The following is a 20698-nucleotide window of genomic DNA, read 5'->3' on the forward strand; positions in this document are numbered from 1 at the left end:
AGCTCCCGCTTTCTAGGAAAAGTGAAAAGTCATTCTGAATTTGTTTACTATTTCCATAAGAGAGAACTTCAAACCAAAGCTCTCATGCTTTATTCTATTTCAAAACTTCAGCAAGAGCGAAGAGTGAGAGGTTTGGAAGCCTTCCACTGAAGAGGAGCAGCACTCCAGAAGCAGTCAGCACTGCACCATGCCCGCTGTTTAATTTAACGGGGGTAAATCTTCCCTAACATGCAGACCTCCAGGTCAGCTCCACGGCATTTCAATAAAGCAGAGACAAAAAGAGATGCAAGCAGGCGGAGGACCACACTTGTAGAGGAAGTGCCGGAGCTGCCCAAGCAGTCGTGGAAGTCAGCGAGAGCCGACGCTCGGTCAGGACGGCGGATGACGCCTGCTGAGTGCTAAGATGTGCTGCCTCCATTCTCCAAACAGTTTATGAACACCATAATTTTCTTCACTAAAATACTAATTGCACCAAACCCCTTTCTATTTATAGATGCCTCTTACGTGTGATGATCTTCATACAAGTAAATCCGCTTAAAACAATCACTGATTAAATAAAGAAGTGGTTAAATAACACACGATGCTGTGATAAAAAAAAAGGCAGAAGTTCAAGAGATGGAAAACTATGGCAGAAATTCTGCAATTGAGTGTATAGCAGTGAGTGGAACAGCAGCCCCAGCCTTCAGCCGTGAACTGGCAGCCCAAAGCTGGAACAGTTGAAATGTTAATAGAGAACTACTCTGCCATTATAACAAAACCAACAAAAAAATCAACCACCACAAAAGGACCTCAACAACTGCCCTTATGGACAGAATTCTGCTCAGCGTGGACAGAACCTCAAGGACAACAGACCCTACAGACCTGCATATGTGGTTTTTGCTTTTTCTTTTCTTTTTTTTTCCTGAAAAGCATACATAAGAAAACACAACCTTGTCCGTAGACCCCATGTAATTAAGATTTAGCAAGATTAAGTTTCTACTAGCAGCAGATATCTTTACAGCCAGAAGCAGAGCTCTCCTCTTAGAAGTGCAGAAGTTCATGAGAATAAGCTTCCCCGAACACCCTCTAATTTGTGTGAAAACACACAGGGTAAAAGCCCCTCACAGGCAACAGCAGACTGTACGTGCAACCCACCAAGCACCCACCCTGCTCTACATGCATGCTACAAAGCTGCCAGCCAGTTCCCAGCCGCTGCAGGTCAGCAGCCCAGCGGTCAGCGATCCCTGCACCACGCACTTGCATTGACAGCCAGGCCATGGCTCACTCATGGATTTTCTTTGCTCTCTAAAGCAGAGAAGCTGTGCCAGGCCACCGGCCATCCTGTCAGGCTCTTCTCTGCCACTTTCTGGGCCAGCAGCTCCCCAACCGCCAGACCCCAGAATGGCAGCCATGGAAGCTGAGCAGGCAGTGCTGCAGGGCTGCCAGCAGGTGCACGGCGCCGTCCCCACGGCACAGAGCATCGGCAGCACCACACCCCAGGGACCCGAGTGCCACAGGGACAGGCAGCAGCAGGAACCTGCAGCAGGGAGAGGAACAAACTGCAAAATCTGCAAGTCAACATGGCGCTGGGAAGCCAAAGCAAAGCCTCGCTGCAACCCCGAGCCATAGGCTTCCAGCTGCTCCTGCCAGCACAAGCCATCTGCAGGGCCTCTCCTCGCAGAGCTGCTATCTTCAACCCTCACAGTACCCAACAAGGCCAAAATTTTCTGTTTTCCACTTATGTTCCAAGAAACAAAGTCAGCACAGGAAATGCCAAGGACAACAGAAGCACCTGTTTAGAAACAGAATGGATGGAGAGAGAACTGCACACAGACCCAAGCAAGGCAAGGCCAGGGCAGGACAAGGGCAGTATGCCAGAGCAGTTGTTTACAGCTGGCTGGTGCTCCTGATGACCCTATGCAATGGGGCACCTCAGTGCCACATCAGCATTCGTTGCCCACTCAAGCCGCACAGCACAGAGGAAATGGAGCACACTCAGCAGCAAGTGAGCCCTGCACCCAGCAGCCCCAGGTGGAGACAACAGCACACAGAACCCCAGCTTCTCCCTGCAGTCCTGGGCTGCCACCAGGCAGAACGTCTCCTGGTACAGGGAGACACCTGGAGCTCTGAGACACAGCTCTGTCCAGCCAAAATCACTGCAGCAAGGCAAACCGTGTGGCTGTGCATGCTGCACACAGCTCCCCTTCCTGCTCTCCTTCCTTCCCAAGGCACGATCATTGTGACTGAACCAGCGCCGCCCTCCAATGCTGCCTGTCTGTAAAGTGGAAGCCTCGTCAGCAATCGACATGTGGCAATTAAATAAGTGTTTACATTACACCTCTCCCTTAGCAGCAACAGAGCAGGAGGCGGCCCACGCGCTGGCCGGGCACCTCGCTGCACACAGAGGGACCGAACCATCCAGGGGAGCGGGGCCACAGCCTCGCGAGGCCCCCAGTTATGGCCCTGCGAGGGCAGCGTGCAGCCCGAGGCACTGAGGGGGCCCCGCAGGGCTCTGTACTGCGCAGGCCTGGCAGTGGTGGTGGGCACAGGATGTGCTTGAGAACAAGGAAGGGGCCGGGGCAGAGCCGTGGGGCCCTGCTGTCCCACAGAGGTGCTCCCACAGCAGACTGTACAAACAGTGTGCAGCACCACCCCCACTCCACGCTCATGGATGTGAAGGGCATCATCAGACAGACGGTACCACTGACTGGCGGGCAGCGGCCTCCTGCCAAGGCTATAAATAGACAGCTCTATTTTTAAGTTGACCATCACTTAGCGCAGCCAAACTTCCTCCCCTTCTGCTCACGCAGCCCCCATGCAGCTCCCAGCGCAGTGCCAGGCACACAGACACACAGTGCTGCCCAGGCACTGACTCTGCTCACTGCTGTATCCCTCCTCCACGCGCATGGCAGCCCTGCTGCACGCCCACCTCAACAACAGGAGGCTCCGACTCATCTTTTTGGTAGAAGTGCTCAGGGGGATTCCCCCTTTCCTTACATACTGTAACAAATGTTATATAAAACTTGAAAGAAATTCAACTGCAGCTTTTATTTACCACGGTGCATATGGGCCGATGGCTGTGGCAGGCTACCAAGTTTGCTGTTAGTTGGCCAAGTCTGCTGTTATCACTTTGCTCCTAATGTGCGCCCCATGCAAGGAGGAATGCTGCTGCTGTTAGCCGGGTGCCTGCAGGCAGCTGGACGGAAGGGCTCTGCTCCGCCACACCGTGCCCTGCAGGAGGGAGCAGGGCAGCATCTGAAGTGTCCCTCACCATGCAAACCCCGTGCAAGACTTGCTGACGGTCCTACTGAAATACCATTGGGGAACTGGTCCTCAGCACGGTGTGCCTAAGGTTTCTCTTGGGAGAACTGGATGCTTGTGAAGGGTGAGTCTAATGTCAACATTTCCCTGAGTGAATCCTGGGAACGCTTTCACCTCCTGCCATCAGACATGAGCTCAGAAAGGGCCACATCCCACATGTGGGGCTGCACAGACACCTACACAGCCATGCCTAGAGCGAGGGCCCTCAGAAAGGCACTGCCACCAAACCCTTTGCTTCAGAGTTCGTGTGGAACAGGTATGCTGTCATTCTAACAATGCTAGGGAAAGCAGCATGTTTTAAAAGGAGGCTCATGGACTTCTCTATTTCCAATGAAATCCTCCCATTCTCTGAGCAAGACCACAGCACAGCAGATAACCGAAGCCTCCAAATTGATCCAGAGCCACCCAGGAACTCTGCAGCTCAGCATCTGCTGCCTTGGTGGAGATGCTCTGAGGTAAGCATGAAAGACCCCAAAACACACAGGCACCACAGGTGACGTGACACGCTCACAGCCTGGTGACAAACAGGACCTTTCCAGCAGCGCAGCTGAAAACTTCCCGACTTCAGGTTTGCACCAATAAACGACCTTCCTCACCCTGCAGAGCACAACTTGCTCCACTTCCTCGAGCTGCCATACTTATTGGCCTGGGCAGGTTTAGAAGACCTCCCTCAAAGCCTGACCTATTGGTTACGTTCTCAAGCCAAGTAGTTGCTTGCTAAATTGTTATGACCTTCCTCCTCCCCCCTCTCCCCTCCCAGTCACGAGCAATAGGAATTAAATTGATTCAGTCTATCAGTGTTCTGCATCTAAGTGATTAAATTCAGCCACTAGAAAAATCTGTTTTGTGCTGCATCTGAGAAAAAGCAGCGCTGCCATTGGATCCAGTGCCGGGCCTCGGAGGGAGGGAGGGGGCAGCACATGGAAGAAAGGCATAGAAGGTAAAATGTAGCCATAGATGCTGTAGGAACACCATAGGCATTATCTTTTCCCTTCCCCCTTTAAGCTGGATCCTTATGAGCTGTACCATTAGGAGCTGTCAGGGCAGCACTGCCAGACAGGAGTGGGCAGCAGCACCTCCAGAGCATCAGCACACCCACATCCCAGACCTGCCACGACCACCGATTCCAGACCCATGTCAGAAGGCTGGGTGCTGGCTGTTAGCGCAGCTCCCCAACCTCAGGCTCTCCCAGAACTAGTCCTAATTTATCCAGTCTGATGACCAGGCAGCATTCCTGGGGGACAGATGCCACGCTTTCCCAGCTGGCTCCAGCCCTGACGACCAGCTGACCACCTATTTTAAGCTGTTCAGCTGGGATTTTACTTTAGGACGTGCAAGCCGAGGAGCACTTTTCCTCCTCCTCTTTCTTCCACGTGGCAATTAGGAAAATTAACAGAGGCTGCAGAATTTAACACACCTACGGAGCCCTCTTCTTGAAACAGTGAGCTGTAAAGACAGGGATGGACCCCAAGGGCTGTGCAGGAGGAGGTAGGGAGGCAAAGTATCCATCTACACAAGTGCCGGGTGCTTCACAGAGCACATCAAAGCAAGAGGGAATCCAGCCCTGCCGCTGCTCTCTGCGCACCCCTCCGTGCCTCCCTTGCTCTGACTGCTGCCCATGGGGACACAACCCACCCTGCACCACGGAGCAGTTACGGCTGTTCTCTGCGCTGCAGAGCATCCGGACCTTTCTGTTTCTGGAATGTAGTGAGAACAAATGTGTGCACAGAGAAAGAACACACTGAAATAACTGCCTGTTCAGCCGCATCCTCCAGAAGTTCTTCGCTTCCTGCATCTGTGGGATTTCTGGCACGGCCACAGCCCTGACCTCACCTGACCTCCGCACCGCATCAAAGGGCCTCATCTAAACGGGCCATTCCTTGCACAGGGAGGAAAGTTCAGAGGAAGCTCAGAGACTTACGGGCCTGCCCTCATCCCCAGCACCCCCACCCTCAGCTGGAAAAAAAAATACAAAAAAAGAAAAAAGACATCCACGGTGGCAGAGACAAAACGTTACAGAGAGGAGAATTCGGCCCTGCTTACTGTGGTAGCTGAATTTTAAGCAGTACAAAGTCTAAGAATATATCTGGAAACACACATGCAAATTCTTCACATCTAAAAATAAACGTCTCTGCTGTAGGTTACCCTCCAGAGTAAAGCAGAAGTGCTGATATTACTTCAAGTTTTTCTCTCGTTTTGTTTTTCCCCAACATCAGAGTTGGTAAATCGCTTTTCAAAAAATCACACACATTAAGTTATTGAGATAATTCGAAGCATTATACACTGAAATTTATATTACTTATAACAAACTACCAGTTTGCCCCAGGCAAACCACGCTACCGACGGTTTCACTTCATTCCAAGCCCGTATGCTTTGCTTCAGAATCGAACGTCCTTCGTGTCACCTCTGCAGAACAGCACAGCCTCTCCCGTGGCTCTCCAGGCTCCAGAGCAGGGAGCACACAGCGAGGCGGCCGCGCGAGCCGCAGCTCCTCAGTAGTGGATTCAGCACTGATTTGCATCAGCAGAAGTTGTTGACATATTTTTTCCTCCTCGGTTCCTCAGAGGAAAGCTTGGAACTTAATTCCCTCTTTACATTTGCTTATTCAAGTTCCAGTTGCATCTCCCCCTAATGTACCATTAGAGTTTTCCTTTTAATTACTTTTTCACGTCATCTGCACGTTCTCTGCTGGGTCCTCTTTCTAAGAACTCAGCTCGCTCCCCCACAGTCCCTTCTGCTAAGGATGCCTTCAGCCTCCCCTCCACCCCCCAGCAGCCACCACCACCCCCGGGGCTCCACGCTGCGCCCCCTCCACACCCACCCGAGATGCAGAGCAAGCAGGCAGACGCTGGGAGTGGAGCCCTCATCCCTGAGCATCACACGTTTGGCTCAATGACAACTTCGCATTACGTGTACTGTCCTTGCAACTGTCATAAAAGATTAAGGAACATAAAGCAAACTACTTAATTGCAGGCAGGTGTGCAGAACTATTCCCTCTGCCTACACCTAATGCTATTTGGAAATACCCTTAAAGGCAAAAAATAAATAAAATCCTTGAAGAGGTTACACAAAGGGGACACAGCAAACCTTGCTGCAGAGGGACAGGCCATCAGGGCACTGCATGGCAGCTCCTCACTACTGCTGTCCTGCAACCATCCCTGTGCAGCCCAGACCTGACAGCAAACCCCCCACCATCCCACCCCTCACCAAACACCGGCATCTCCTCTCCTGCCTGCCCCATCCCACTACTGCAGGGACATAGAGGGAAGCGCAGCTGACAGAGCCCACATTCAAAGCGATGACATCCCGCAGACCCAGAAGGCTGGCTGGCAGGACAGGGGGAATGTCACCCAAATCAATGGGAAACCCTGAATGCTGCGGTCACACCAGAGCACGCAGAGCACAAATACTGAGCCCGTACCCAGCTGAAGTCAGCAAGGTCACGTCACAGAAAAAAGCAAGCTCCTTTTCACATTCATGTTCATTTGTACACCATAGGCTGGAAAAAGAGGCATCGTTTGTTTGTGAGGCTGTGCTCATCTTTTTGTAGTGCAACAGACGGAAAGACATCTCTCTTCCCCATTCAGCTTAAATATCATCTTTCTCACTACCACGATGAGAGACCAGAAGCAACTTCAAGATACACAGGAGAAAGCAGTTTACTTGCACAGTACTAACAGCAGAGAGGAGTTCACCCACAGACACGACTGATAAAGTGTTACAAATTCAGGCCAATATCCTTCAAGTTCAACTCCACACTGCCGTAGAAGACCAGACAGATCCGCAGCTACTTGGACAGCAGCTTGAAAGTATAAAGGGCCATATTAGTATTATTATTACTAGCAGGCTGCTGAGGATGTCTCCTATATTTACCATCTGGGTAAAATTACGACTTTAAACAGTCTGTTTGAAGAAGTCCCAAGAGCAGTGAATGTTTTCCATATATCCTCCCAATCAGTCACAGATGATGCAAGACAGATACGCTCCTTCTCCAATTCCACCTGAGTTCCTAGCAACCCAGGGAGGGTTACAGACCAAGACCTCAGCCACTGCCCTGCTCTGGCTGCCAAGGATCCTTTTGCCCACCCTGACACTGTCAATAGATTCAATCACAGGGCAGGCAAGCATTTTCCTTTACAAACCACCAATACCATCACACACCATTTCTCTCTCCTCGGTCTGATGTTCAGTTTAACCTGGACAATTTGTTCTCCATTAATATTTCAATAGCACTATGAGCAAACGAACAGATTTCTTCCCGGGCTGCCAGCAGAGGAGCACACACCCAGGACACGCTGTGGGGCTGCTGCACAGCCGTGCTGCACTGTGAGCCCCTGCCCAGAGACCACAGAAGTAGAGGAGGAGGCTCAAGGAGAAGGGCAGCCCTTCCCTTGGACAGGGAGCAGTTTTCCACCCGTGCCCCATTCAACACAAAGCGTCAGCACTGTCGGCATCTGGATCACATTTGGTAGCACACGGTGGGTGCAAATGAGCCCGGTCCCCTTCATCTCAAGGAGTTTTGCCAGTTAACATCCATGGGCAATCAGGCTGAAATCACCAATTACCTCTAATTCTTCCCTTTTTGGAGCACCCTCCTTATCACCAATGGCCACGACAAAATCCTAATGCATATTATCATTTTGCGCAGCGTTAGTACTGTGATAAGGCCAAACAGCCCCTGATGCAAGTATGAGTCTGTCCTATTTTCACAGCTCCACTCCAGTTTGATTTACACCATGTAAACAGAGGTCAAAAGCAAGCCCCCGGTCCCAAAAGATACATTCTCTCAGACTTTCACACCTTCTTTATGTTTTATGGAGCAAATTTTTAGGTCAGGGAATAGTACACAAATCTATCCACTTAAAGAGAAAAGCAGGGACAAGGAGGACGGCCCTTGAGTCAACAAAGCAAAAAGGGTACTTTCCAGTAGGACCTCTTTTCCTAATTACCAACGAACAAGATGGAAGTTGTGTCATTGTAGATGCTTCCATTTATCCTACACAGCTGCTCTGGGAGCAGGGAACAGCCAACATTCACCACTCCAGGAAGGTCACTGCACTGCATGGCAGACCCTACTGCCAGCAGCACCCAGACCCACTGTCCCACTGACACAAGCCACAAAGCCTCACACCTTGCAACAGGCAGCAGCTGCGGCATTGGAGCATGAAGAAACCCAGAGCCACCTGTGTGCTGCCAGGCACAGCCCTGCTCGTCCACCACACCATGGCCTCTCACGAGCCTGCCGCAATCTCCATTTTCAGCAATGAAATGCTGAGGTTGCCAGGACTGCTCTGGCGAGGCACCATCGGCCTCCTCGATTTACCAAAATGAACTGAGGGATGCTATGTGGTGCGCTCTGAAACATCGCTTGGCAGCAGCAGAAAGGACACCTACCCTTCAGATAACACTCGGATGGCCAAGCTGGGCTACAGTAATCAGAATGCACCAGAATCCTGCAGGAAAAGCACAGCAAACCACTTGCTGAGGGACCTGCAGCCCCTTCCCTCTCGCAGGCCCGCAGGCCCCTGTGCTGGGCTGCTTCTGCAAGGTCACGGCAGCGGGGCGCGAGGCAGCGGCTCCGGCAGCGCCCGCACTGCATGCTGCTGTGAGCCCGCAGCATCAAAGCAAGGTCACATTCCAGGGCGGCAGAGCGTGAAGGCGGAGCGGGGTTTGTGTCGATTCACTGGCTTTTGCCATCGCCGGGTATTTAATCTCTGCAGCTCTTCTCTTTTGACACGATGGGCTCCTCTGGAGTCATCGCAGCCTACAGAGTCCATCGAGCAAATGAATCCAGATTTCACCAACAGCCAGAGCAGCTCACTCCTGCGTTGCTGACTATTGATAGCTCGCTTCCATTTCAACAGAAGGGCTCTCAGAGCTCCAAACAGGAGTAAGAAATTTCAAGGGAGCACTACGGAAATACAGGCAAGGAAAGCCTGAGGAGCTGAGCTACAACACAGCCTGTGTGTGGGACAGCAGCACAGCATGTGGGCAGCACAGCTGTGACTCCCTGCACAGCCTTTCACACAGCAGGAGAAATCCTCCTCTCCTTCCCTATCTTTTTCCTTCTCCTACGTCAAGGAACCGTTGCTGGCTGGGAAATAAAGCAACCCCATCTTTACACGGTATTTTTACTTCCCTCAAGTCAAAATACAGTCAGAAGGTCAAATGAAATACGGTTCTTCCAAAGCACCTGACTGACTTTGTGAACTTTGCAGCATAAATCTAATTGAAGACGATGACAAAAGAAAAAAAAAATCAATATTGCTAGTTCTAGAATTTTAGTGCTATCCTTGTTTGTTTTCAGAAAGCACAGATGGACAGGAGGGCTTCACACCATCCACAAATGGCAGAATTTGTGTTGTGCTTAAACAAACCTCTGGTTCACGCTGCCTTGAACTCAAGATCAGTATCTGTGCTGTTTTATCAGACAAGGTCTGATTTCTGTTCTCTCTCTTTTATTTTCCTTTTTAAAGGTTTATTTTTGAAAGAGGACCACGCAACAGGGCCTCATCCATTCCAGGAAAAGTAAACAAAATTCTTCACAGGGAGGGCTGGGGATGAGAGAACAAAGCCTGCTAGACTAAACTGTACAGAGGTGCATTTATTTGCCATTATTTGGTATCACAGCAGCACAGTGACTTTGACCAAGGTCAGGGCAAGGTGCTGCACACACACACGCTCTCTCCCTCTTGGAGATGCTTGCAGTCACAGCAGCACCAGGAAGTCACACCATTAGTCCCAGATTGTGGGTGAGGATCTGAATGAGATTAAAATAACACAGCAAATCAGTGCCACGTCTGCAAAGCAAACCTCCCAGACCTTGGTTCCAGCACAATCATACCTCCTTTCACCTCTTTCCTCCCAGTCTCATCACGGCCCATGCCAGCTCAAAACATTATCTTTTCCTGGTATGAACTTACCTGCACCTCACACCGTCAGCAGTGCAAGGCGCTGAAAGGCATCTTCCAGGCCAAAAAACAACCAAGTGATTCCACAGGATCCATCAAGACCTGAGCAGTTTTAACACAAACACCCACATGCAAAAAGACCAATGGTACGTGGGATTCTGTGGGATCTCTATGACTTCCTGGGACAGTCCTGCTTTCTTATTTGGAACAGCAGTGTCATGGGAGAGTCCTAGGAAAGTCCTTTTGGCTACTGGGTTCTCTCCAGAGCATTAAAGAACAGGAAGCTAAAGAAAGAGGTGAGGGCAACAAGGGCTTCAGCCTGGTGGGGACAGGAGGCAAGCATGGTAAATATTTAAGCTCCCACTTATTAGGAAATTCTTGGCAAATAACGTGAAGCCTGAAGGGGGTGTTAAAGAGATGTATACTGAGTATTATGGGAAGCTCAATGAGAAGCTGTAACCATTATGTGTGTATCATATATGGAAAACTAGGTGAGGCCCCTGTGGACTACTCCATACTGCATGAAACTTTATAGACACTGTAATGCATTATTTTTAATGATTCCCCTGCCTACTTCAGGCTATGGAAACCAAGAGGAGCTTCCCTAGTTTCCTGGCGGTGCGTTAGCACCGATACCTTGCTTGTTGCTAGACTTCTAGGTTATTTTAATGAGAAATAATTGGGTTACTTTCCGAGATGCTGCAAAGCCAACATATGAACAGGAACTCTGGAAGTTGCTCAGTGTTGCGGTGCTCTTCACGTCCTCTACTGTCCACAGGGTTACTTCCCCTGGTAGACCATTTATCTACAAATAGGCCCACAAAAGTGCTGGCACTTCTGCTAGTTAAAGTTTGCATTGTCATCATCCATCTCAAGGGAGAGCCAGGCCACAGAAACAACCAGCTGCAGCATCACAACGATTGCCCCTGCAGGAGATGTATATAATGAAAATTGAAAGCTGCAGGATGAACTTCTTACATACTTGTCCTTTTGGTTTATTCATCAGAAATAATTATCTGTGCTCACATTCACAGGAGCACATACTTTATGATGTACATTAAAATTTAATGGATTTTTAATAATACTGTAACTACAGCAGGAGCAGAAAAAAGCTGTAATAATAAACCATATGTGTCGTGCTGGTGGGTAAATGGTGTTGAGCAAACATCAACAACATGGAACCAGCCTAGGATTAGTGAGGGTGGGAAGAAGGAACTCCTATCTCCAGTATTTGAAAATCACAGTGACCATAACGCTGATGGCTTAGCTTAGAAATCTCCTGCAATGAGAGATGAGTGCGTGCACTAAATGAGCATACGAGTTCCTAAATTTCAGGAACCTACGGGTGACACCCAGCAGCTTCTGACAAGCATCCAAACTCGCCAGATCAGCTGCTCCACCCATAAAATGGAAAGAAGCAACAAACCAACCCTGTGATCGTGCCTAGAGAATGTGTCTAAACCCCAATTTCCACTGTGCTCATTAGAGTACTTAAGAGTATTTTATGAAGCTACCGATGTCTTTTCCTTAAGCATCAACAGGAATTACTGCTCCAGCAGAAGAGACTGACACTGGACACCCTCCTCAGCAGCTCCTCTGCAGCTCAGAGTCAGTGCACAGCATCACTGTGTCACCAACACTTGGACGGACATCTATTTATAGACTGAGAAATTATACATGTGGTGTCCCCACCAACAGTGACAAATCTTCATTCAGCCATGAGTCACCTATTCATAAGCATGTTTCCAAAAATACATCCTATTTACCAGAATTAAATTCCACATGCTCAGGAGAAAAAATGCCTCCTTAAAAACAAAACAACAGAAGAAAGGCACGCTGGAAAAGCAAACAGTAGCAAACAAGCACCGAAGCCTTCCGCCTGCAGGTCCTCCCATTGGGTATGAGCACACTGCGACTGGAAGCGTTTAAGATGTAAAAATGAAGATGATTGCATGTTCTCATTACAAACCCCTGCCAAGGTCACCAGAGCCCTACCGTCCAAAAGCAAGTATCCAGAATATTCCTGGCGACTCGTGCTTTGTAGGAACAGTAAGTATATTGCAGTTATTAGAGAGAGCAGACAGAATGCGCGCCAAGTAATCCCAGAAAATGCGGTGTTAAATAGAGGGTTCAAACCACAAAGCAGTTGATGGGGAATGTTAAAAATGTCAGCGTGGCTGAAAGACACCAGTGGTGAATGTCAAATAGCGAGCTACTGTTCAGCAGTTCCAGCAAGAAATAAGGGTACGTGGGTAATGGGACCGACGGTACAGTTGTTGGTACAAATTACATCCAGAAAGCAAAGCAATAAATAGATAAAAAAATAAATAATGCAAAAATGGAACAAGTTCAAACTTCTTTTATAGTAATAGTCTCCAGTTGAGCATAATCACCAAAGCTATAGTGATAAGATTGCCAAAACTAGACAAACATCTGTGAGATGAATTCATCTCAGAGGGGAAGCCAACAGCTTGTTATCATTAAAGAGGCAATGCTCTCCCTGCGTTTGAACTGCAGGCCGCCTTGTTACTGCGTTTGCTGAGGCAATTGCACCAGATGTTGGCAGCTATCTTCAGATGGATGACAAGCACCTGCTGTTGGGGAAATTAAATGCTCGTCGGCCTCCTATCCTTCAGGGGAGGGTGGGCCGGGAGGGGAAGAGGGGGAGTGGTGACGGCTGACCCTCTGAAATAAACCTATTTATGCAAAGTGACAGTAAGTGCTGGTTTGCCAAGCAGGGAAACAGAGTGGAAATTCATTGGATCTCTTCCATTGCCCCTGGTGAAATCTGCTCCCATCCTCCCCATCCTGACAATTAACAAGGAGCCCATCTGAACCCGCTAAACCACTCCTCAGAGTCCTGGAGCAGCACAGGAACCTTCTGCCAAGGAGTCCCACCGGCACCACGAGCACACACTGCGGGTCAGCGCTGCAGGCAGAACAACCCATCAGAGGGCCACAGCTTACAGACGCCAGCGTTAAACCAAACAGTGCTCATGGTGGGATCCTGCACATGCGCAGATCCCTGCCATCTCACTGCCAGGACCTCCTGGTGGCACGGGGATGTGTCACTGCCTCACTTCACATCTCTTCCACGGGGTCAGGAGTGGCAGCAAAGGTCAGGATGGGTACTAAAATCCACTTCAAACACAAAATGCACAGCAGCTTCTTTTCCAGCAGACTTGCTACATTTTCAAACTTCCGCAACAGAAGAACTGCAAAATGTGGACTTATTTTATATGAGCTATCACTTCATTACGGTGCACCTTTGTTCCCTCACCTCCTCAAAGCCCTGCAGTGAGGACACTGCAGCACAGCCTGCACCTCACACTGCCAGCAGCACCCAGCAGGGCCCGACCCGTTTCAAAAGCACTTTGCGCTGGACAATAAACGGACAACACTACTGTTATTGCCAGTCACCCCAAACCTCTTGTGAATGTCCCTGTCAGAGACAAATGTTTGCTGGATCTAAACTGGCCACATGCATTTAGGTATCCTTCAGATTAAGAGGCAGTTAATCCTCATTCTGCTTAGATTATCTTAATTGGCTCTTCATTTGAGCTACTTTGCCCTTGTCCCCATTTCCGAAGATGTGTTTATAAATACACAGACTGCATCACACAGTACAAATACGCAATCTCCCCATCCAGCACAGAGCCCCATGCTGTAGGGTTACCGATGGGACTCACACTAACCAGCCTGCTGCCCTTGGCTTCTGCTCCACTGCCACTCAAATACACCCAGGCACGTTTTTCTCTGCAGAAACAAATACTAAATTCCCTTAACAGAGGTATACACATGTAAGATGGATGTCAAATGAACTTAATCTTCTACCTCTGTAAAATTAGCATAAATTTAATTAAACCAGTCATAGCTCAGTATTGCATATGTGAACCAAGCTCTGTTACTTCACCTCTAGGACAGACCAAAAAGTCACCTTGTTGGTTCTTACTGCCCTGATGGAACAGCACAGAAATACAGAACACAAACAAGGAAATACAGAACACAAACAAGAACTAGAAGGCTCTCCACACCTGAACACCGAAAAACTATTTTTCCACCAGAAAAACATGAGTTTCTTAAAATCAGTACACAGATCAAACCTGGCATTTCCTCGACGTTCTCAGCAGGGCCGCAGTGCTGGGGGCAGTGGGCTGCTGTGCCCCCATCCCTGCAGCCAGCTGCTGAACGAGCCACGCCGTCCATTCCCAAGTGGAAAAAGCACTATTACAGCAACACATGCTCCTTCCACATTTGGAACAATTTGTACAAAGTTCCTCATGGATACTTTTAAAAGCACCCAGACTCAAAGCTGCTATCAGAGCGCAGCACAAATGTTTCCATCCGGAGCAGTCCTGAATCCTCAGCCCACCCACCCATATTGGGTGGAATCCAAGACCACTGCAGGGATAATCTGAAGACGTTAGCAAACATGATTAGCTCAAGTTGTTAGGTACATCACATCATGTTTTTATAGAACAGAAATAGCGAGAATGAAAAATCAGATTTCATGGGGCCTCAGAAAAGACACAGGTAATTTTGATGGTTTTGGCCCTGTTGCAAAATTGCTACACGCTGCAAGCAAGCATTCACGTGCATGCTGAAAAAGTTAAAGTGAATGTGCCCTTCTAACTTCTTTCCTCCAAATGCAGCCCCCGGTCGATCACTGACTCCATCTGGGCTTCTGGCACGCCTCAGGGTCACCAGTGGTGTGTTGTGCCCTGCAAGCTCGGGATCAGAACTGCTCCCAGGATGAACACAGAGCATCAGCCATGACTTCACACAAAGGAAAGAAAAAAGACAGTTGTCTTTAAAAGCCACATTTTAAACCAAGGACGCAGGCGTTGCCCAGCAGCTCCCAGCCGGGCGCTGGGGCAGAGCTGCAGCTCTCACTCTCAGCGTTTGGTTGGCACAGGACAGCCCCTGACCCCAACCCAGCCCAGAACTGCTGCCACGGAGCTCAGCCGCAGCCCCTTCACAGCACTACCAGCACGGTGTGCTCAGCCTGCACTGAGTCCGCACGGCTGAAGGCTGCAGTGACAGGAGTGTTGGCATATTTACATTTCCCATGCCCTTCAGAGCTCACTAAGTAAGAAAGGCAAGGAAATGTAAGGCAAGATAAAACAGCTTGCCCAAAGTCAGACAGCAAGTGGGTGGCACAGTGGGAAACAGAAGACAGATGTTCGGGGCCCCGGCTCTCCACCACAATTACCTCATCTCACACGGGTTACAGCACAAAAGCTGCCGTGCCGTTTCATTTAAGCAAAGCAAGAAAGGAAATAAAATCATACTTTAAACTTCTGCTGCGCTCTGATACGGCCGCCCTGCCCGCAAATCCTGCCTTAACATTTCCTCTTTTCATAAAATCCAGGTAGAAACCAACCTCTAATTTATAACAAAACCACTTCCACAAAGCATGCGTCGTTACAGACCACCTAAAAACCGACTTCCTGTGTACAGCCTCTCATTGAGGGAATGAAAACACTGACTTTTTTTAAGCACCGATCGAGTTCCTTGGTTTATTAAAAAAAGAAAGCAAGAGCATGCGTGGGAGTGAGCAGAACAGAAGTGCTCCAGGCCACGAGGGACCACCACATCCCAGATCCCTTTGTCACATGTCAAAGCAAAATTTAAAGGGATATTCATTATCCTTTAGAGTACCACAGACATAACATTTGAACTGGGGAATCCAGTAATAGTGGGACATGCACACCTGTGGGAAGGGCAGGGGCAGCCCTGCAGCACTGCTCCCAGCTCACCACAGGCTGCAAACAACAACGTGCTCATGTGGGGCTCAATGCAAGGAGCTGCAATGAATCAAATTAAGCAGCTTCTCCCAAAGCACTCCTAGGTAACTTAGGAAGAGGAACGTAAGGGCCTAAATGCTGTTTAACACCAGGCCGAGAGCTCAGGATTGCTCTGAAGGGAATGGTGACATTAGCAGCAGTCAAAGAGGCAAAAAAAAAGCGCCAGCACATCCTCTGTTTTGTATTTATAAAACGTTTCAGGAACTTGGGCTGTTACACACGGGAACATAAATAAGAGTCCAAATCTGTCCCTCCATTTCATAAAATGTCACCACTTTCCAAATACTGAATCTGAAAATACAGTACTGAAAAAGGTGGAAAGCTGTCAGCTTCCATATCAAAGAATGATTTTTTCTGCAAAGCCAATACTTTGAGAATGACCATCCTCGTATCCCATTAACTATTAACTCCACACATCAACGTCCAAGAGATGGAACAAGGCAATTCAGACTGCACGCCAGGCCAAAATTAACTCTGCTTTCACTTTCATGCCAGCAGGACTGCCCACACCTCCTGGCTCTGGCCTCAGCCCCAGCTCCATCCCCACAGCAAACCACCTTTTCTCATGCTAACAACTCCACTGCAATAACATCTTCAGAGGCCACACTGAGGTCTCAGGGAAAAGTAAACCAGTGGAGTGCTTAATACTCCGATGGCGCATTAACTCATTCACACCCAGACAGCCCTGCCAAACAAGGAGGAGTTTTCTTTCATGCTTTCTTGATTTATATTTTCACAGCTGTCAGAGAGAAAAGCATGTAGGAAGCACGTTATGTAAACCACCCGATTAGGCTAAAATCCGCCGTGTGGATCACACCTCCTTCCCTCTCCTCTCCCATTGCAGTTACATGCTGAAAGTAGAGGGACTTTTTGTCTGCTACTGAAAGCAGATTACTTTCTGAAAGGTTAAACTAGTCATTATTTGCACTGCTGTCTTTGTTACAACACACGACGGCATATAAGGAAAGGAGCAAATTCTCATCCCGACGCTCTGCTCCTTGCAGCCCCGCTGAGCGCAGCTCTGCTCGCCTCGCACCCCAGCCCTGGTGGCAGCAGGGAGGTTTAGGAGCACTCTCCTCGTATTTGTTAACTGTAACGAGACAGGAAGCCATGGCTACAGAAGGGGGAGATCAGAAGAATGTAATCTTTCAAAAGCACAACAGTTTTGCGGGGAAAAAAAAAACCCAAACCAACATCAGAAACCAGAAATTATTATTCCACTGGTCTGTTCTGCGTCTCACAGGAAATAACAAGCGACTGTACGAAACGTCTCAGATCCAGAGAGGTCATTCAGAAATCCTCTCTTCTTTCAAATTTTCCAAATCTTAAAAGCCATTCCTGAGGAAACAACGTATTCCAGGCAAAGCTGAAGCACGCCTGCAATTTGTCTGAGGGACCCGGTGGCAAGCCCCAACAGAAAGCAAAATTAATGCATGCATCTTTGTTCTGATTTCATGTGAAACCTTAAAATAAAAACCAAATGCTACAGCGCCCATTCCCAAAAGTCATTTCAGGATTGCTGTGAAAGACACAACAGAGCAAACGCTCCCGCTTTGAGATGGTGAAAGCAAGCAGAACAGCTGGAGCCACCAGCACTGCTCTGCCAGCAGTTTAAAATAACTGTATGCAAAGCAGTCCACACAAATATTTAAAGACTTCACCTTTAAAAAAACACTTTTTAAAATATAAATTTAGTGTTTTTTCTCCCTCACAAGAAAATACGACTTTTCTTCCAGAACAGTCATATCTGGACTGATCTAAACAGCTGAGGACAGCCAAAACGTACCTTTAACAAAACTGTTCCCAGCAAGCTGGAAACATGGGCTGGAAATACCCACTTTCATTCACAAGACCGCTCCCCCCAGGAACGGCTGCAGCCCGGCACGAAGAATATCACCGAACAGAACTGTACCAACAATTGGGTCCAGAAGTGCTCGGCCCCATCAGTGCCCCCGTGAGCTCCATGGCACCGTGCCGCTCTCCTGGCCCAGGTGGGCCCGGCCCAGGGTGCAGAGCGGGCAGCGATGGGGTTAAGGCAGTGCCAGACCGCAGGCGCTGGCGGCCGACCAGGAGGGACATGGGAACCAGGGCAGCCAGCTATAAAGGCCTTATTGTAGCAGCCCACTGGATTGGAAATGACTTGTAGGCCTAATGAAACAAAACTTTGGCAGTAAAACAGAATGAAAGGAATGAGACAATAAAAGACAGGAACAAAGGGAGCAGAGTTGTTTCAGCTTAGGAAAATAAGCTCACTTTGTTGTTGGGAAAAGCCAAAGCCGATTAGGATAAACCAATGACTAGGCATAAGTCTTCCAAACTAATTACACAGTTCGCCATGTGAAGTGTAATTGCAAGTCACAAAATAAGGACTGCATTACTTTCACAGGAGCTCAGCGCAGGGAGCGCTGCCCTGTACAGCCGGACCCGCAGGCGTCCCTCACTGCCCTCACTTGCAGCTGGAGATGATTCTGCGTGCAGGACACGCTCGCCCCAACAGAAGTGCAGACAGAGGACTGCCCCTCTGCCACCACAGCCCCAGGCGAGGCGCAGCGAGGCTGTGCTCTGCTCCAGAACTGCTTCTGGAAGCACTGAGCACCCCAAGAGGCACTGAGCCCAGGGAGCAGCCCGGGCACGCGGAGGGCAGCTGGGCCCCTCCTGCAGCAGGCCGTGTGCCCGCAGCACCAGCCAGCCACGAGGCCTTCATTACACTGCTCTGCATTCCTTCCGTTAAGGTTTTTGGTTTTATGCAGGTCATTCTTCTCTACCTTCCTTTGAATGATGGTTGGGATTCCCACAGATCTTCAGCTTTACTGAAAGAAATAACTATCATATCAGAAGCTTCACAATAAAAGTCTCAGGAGTTATCATTACCACATCTGTTGGTGTGCTAGCTGGCAGGCATTTCCACTGGTGAAGTCAGGGAAGAAGGTTTATTAAATGCAGTTTTCTTTCTACTGGAGAGAAAGGTTCTGACATTTACTTTTCAAAAAGAAGCTGTTTCAAATTCAACACTTCAGGGCCCTTCGTGCCAACTCCCATTAAATGAGCACGGCAGCTCAGCCCAGAGCTGCACGGCTGTAACCACGGGCTGCACTGAGAGCAACCTCCAGTTACCAAAACAACCGCCCCTGGTTGCAAAGCTCTTCTCTGCAGCAAGTACAGACAGGATCTCGAGAAGCACAGCAGCCGTTAAGCAATCTTATTCATGCCAATAAGAAAGCTCAGCATTTCAAAGAGGAAGTCACCTGAGATGTTCTTATCAAATATGGGCAGCTCTGCTACTCTCTAATTATGTAATGCAATTGCCATTTATTTTAAGAAAGTGCTAAGCAAACGCAAACCTTGCCATCAGTCCTGATGCACTGTTTGTATTGCAATGGCTTGATGGGAGAGGAGTGTGCTGAGCAGGACACAGACATGCCATCAGTCCCTGCCACCACAAGCCTGCAGCCTAAAGCAGCAAATAAAGAAAGGCTGCAAAGCATGGAGGAGCATGGAGGAGGAAGCAGCAGCTCCTACAGGTCCCATGGGGACAGTCCTCACTGTACCTGAACAAAGCAATCCACCCACTGCAGGGCACCAAGCCACCTGAATCAGCTGGACCACAGGCCCACAACTCCGAGGGTCAGTAATTACCTCTGCTCCTTCTCACAACTGGAGCCTCGGTGAGTATCACCTCAGACAGCCCCCAAACCAAACTGCCAGCTGACAAAGTGTAGTCGAGGGCACTCAAGCGCCTGCACACAAGGTCGAGTCACACAAACACAGTCAAGAAGCCTCTCCTCCAAAACAGCACTGCCTTCAAACCCTCCTCCTGATCACAATGCAACACTGAGCAGCATAAGACAGGGATGCACCTGGAAAACACCACCGGGCAGCACCAGAGCAGGCCCGGAGCCCCAAGGACTGCCAGCCTCAGCAGGACGTACCCCAGCCTTGGTCACAACTTGCACAATTACTTCCAGCTCCTTCATTTTTCAGTCTTCAACTGACAACACCTGAAAAAGTATCTGATTCTCCAAAAGTGTTGCTTTTTGAAAACCCTTCTCTAAATCCAAGAAAGGCAGAGCACAAAAGCAGGAACTGAAGCATCCCAAAGCACAAGTCGCTACTGAAAAAACACAGCCCGGCTGTCTGCGATATCAAGGACTGCAAAACTGCACGCACGAAACTACCAGATGGTGAAATTAAAAAGACTAGATTAAGAGAGCATCCAGCCAATATGCAAAGCACTTTTACTGAAACTTTATTAACTTCAAAAATACAGGTTAGAGGAGTTCCGCAATCAGAAGTAACTACAGAAGAAACATCCAAAAGCTCATGTAATCCTTTAATAAAAGGCTCAGCAGGCTGTAAACATCCTGCCGGAATCGAAGATTATTATTGAAAATAAAATGAATGGCTTGAAAAACAACTATCAATCCAGCACAGGAACAGTTTATAAACTCCCCTTCTCAGCTCCCAACAAAATATTGCCTGGCCAAGGCATTTCAGAGCCAGATAAAAGAAACATAAACTAACTACAAGGAATGGGAGCTGCTTTGCTTTGGGATATCCCACTGCGTCCTCAGGCAATCAAGAATCTAAATCCTCAGCTGATGCAACCCAAAAGGCAGAAACTGAGCTGCACGGAGCACGGAAGGTTCAGGGCCCACCAGGAGCAGTGGGGTTCAGGGCCTG

General features: G+C 49.0%; 1 protein-coding gene across 14 annotated transcripts in view; it reads right to left on the minus strand.

The window, feature by feature from the left end:
* Nucleotides 1-20698, minus strand: part of MSI2 (musashi RNA binding protein 2) — a 188021-nt gene that overhangs the window by 100900 nt on the left and 66423 nt on the right. The window lies entirely within an intron of this gene.

This window comes from Gallus gallus, chromosome 19, assembly GCF_016699485.2.
Source record: "Gallus gallus isolate bGalGal1 chromosome 19, bGalGal1.mat.broiler.GRCg7b, whole genome shotgun sequence".
Taxonomy (NCBI): Eukaryota; Metazoa; Chordata; class Aves; order Galliformes; family Phasianidae; genus Gallus; species Gallus gallus.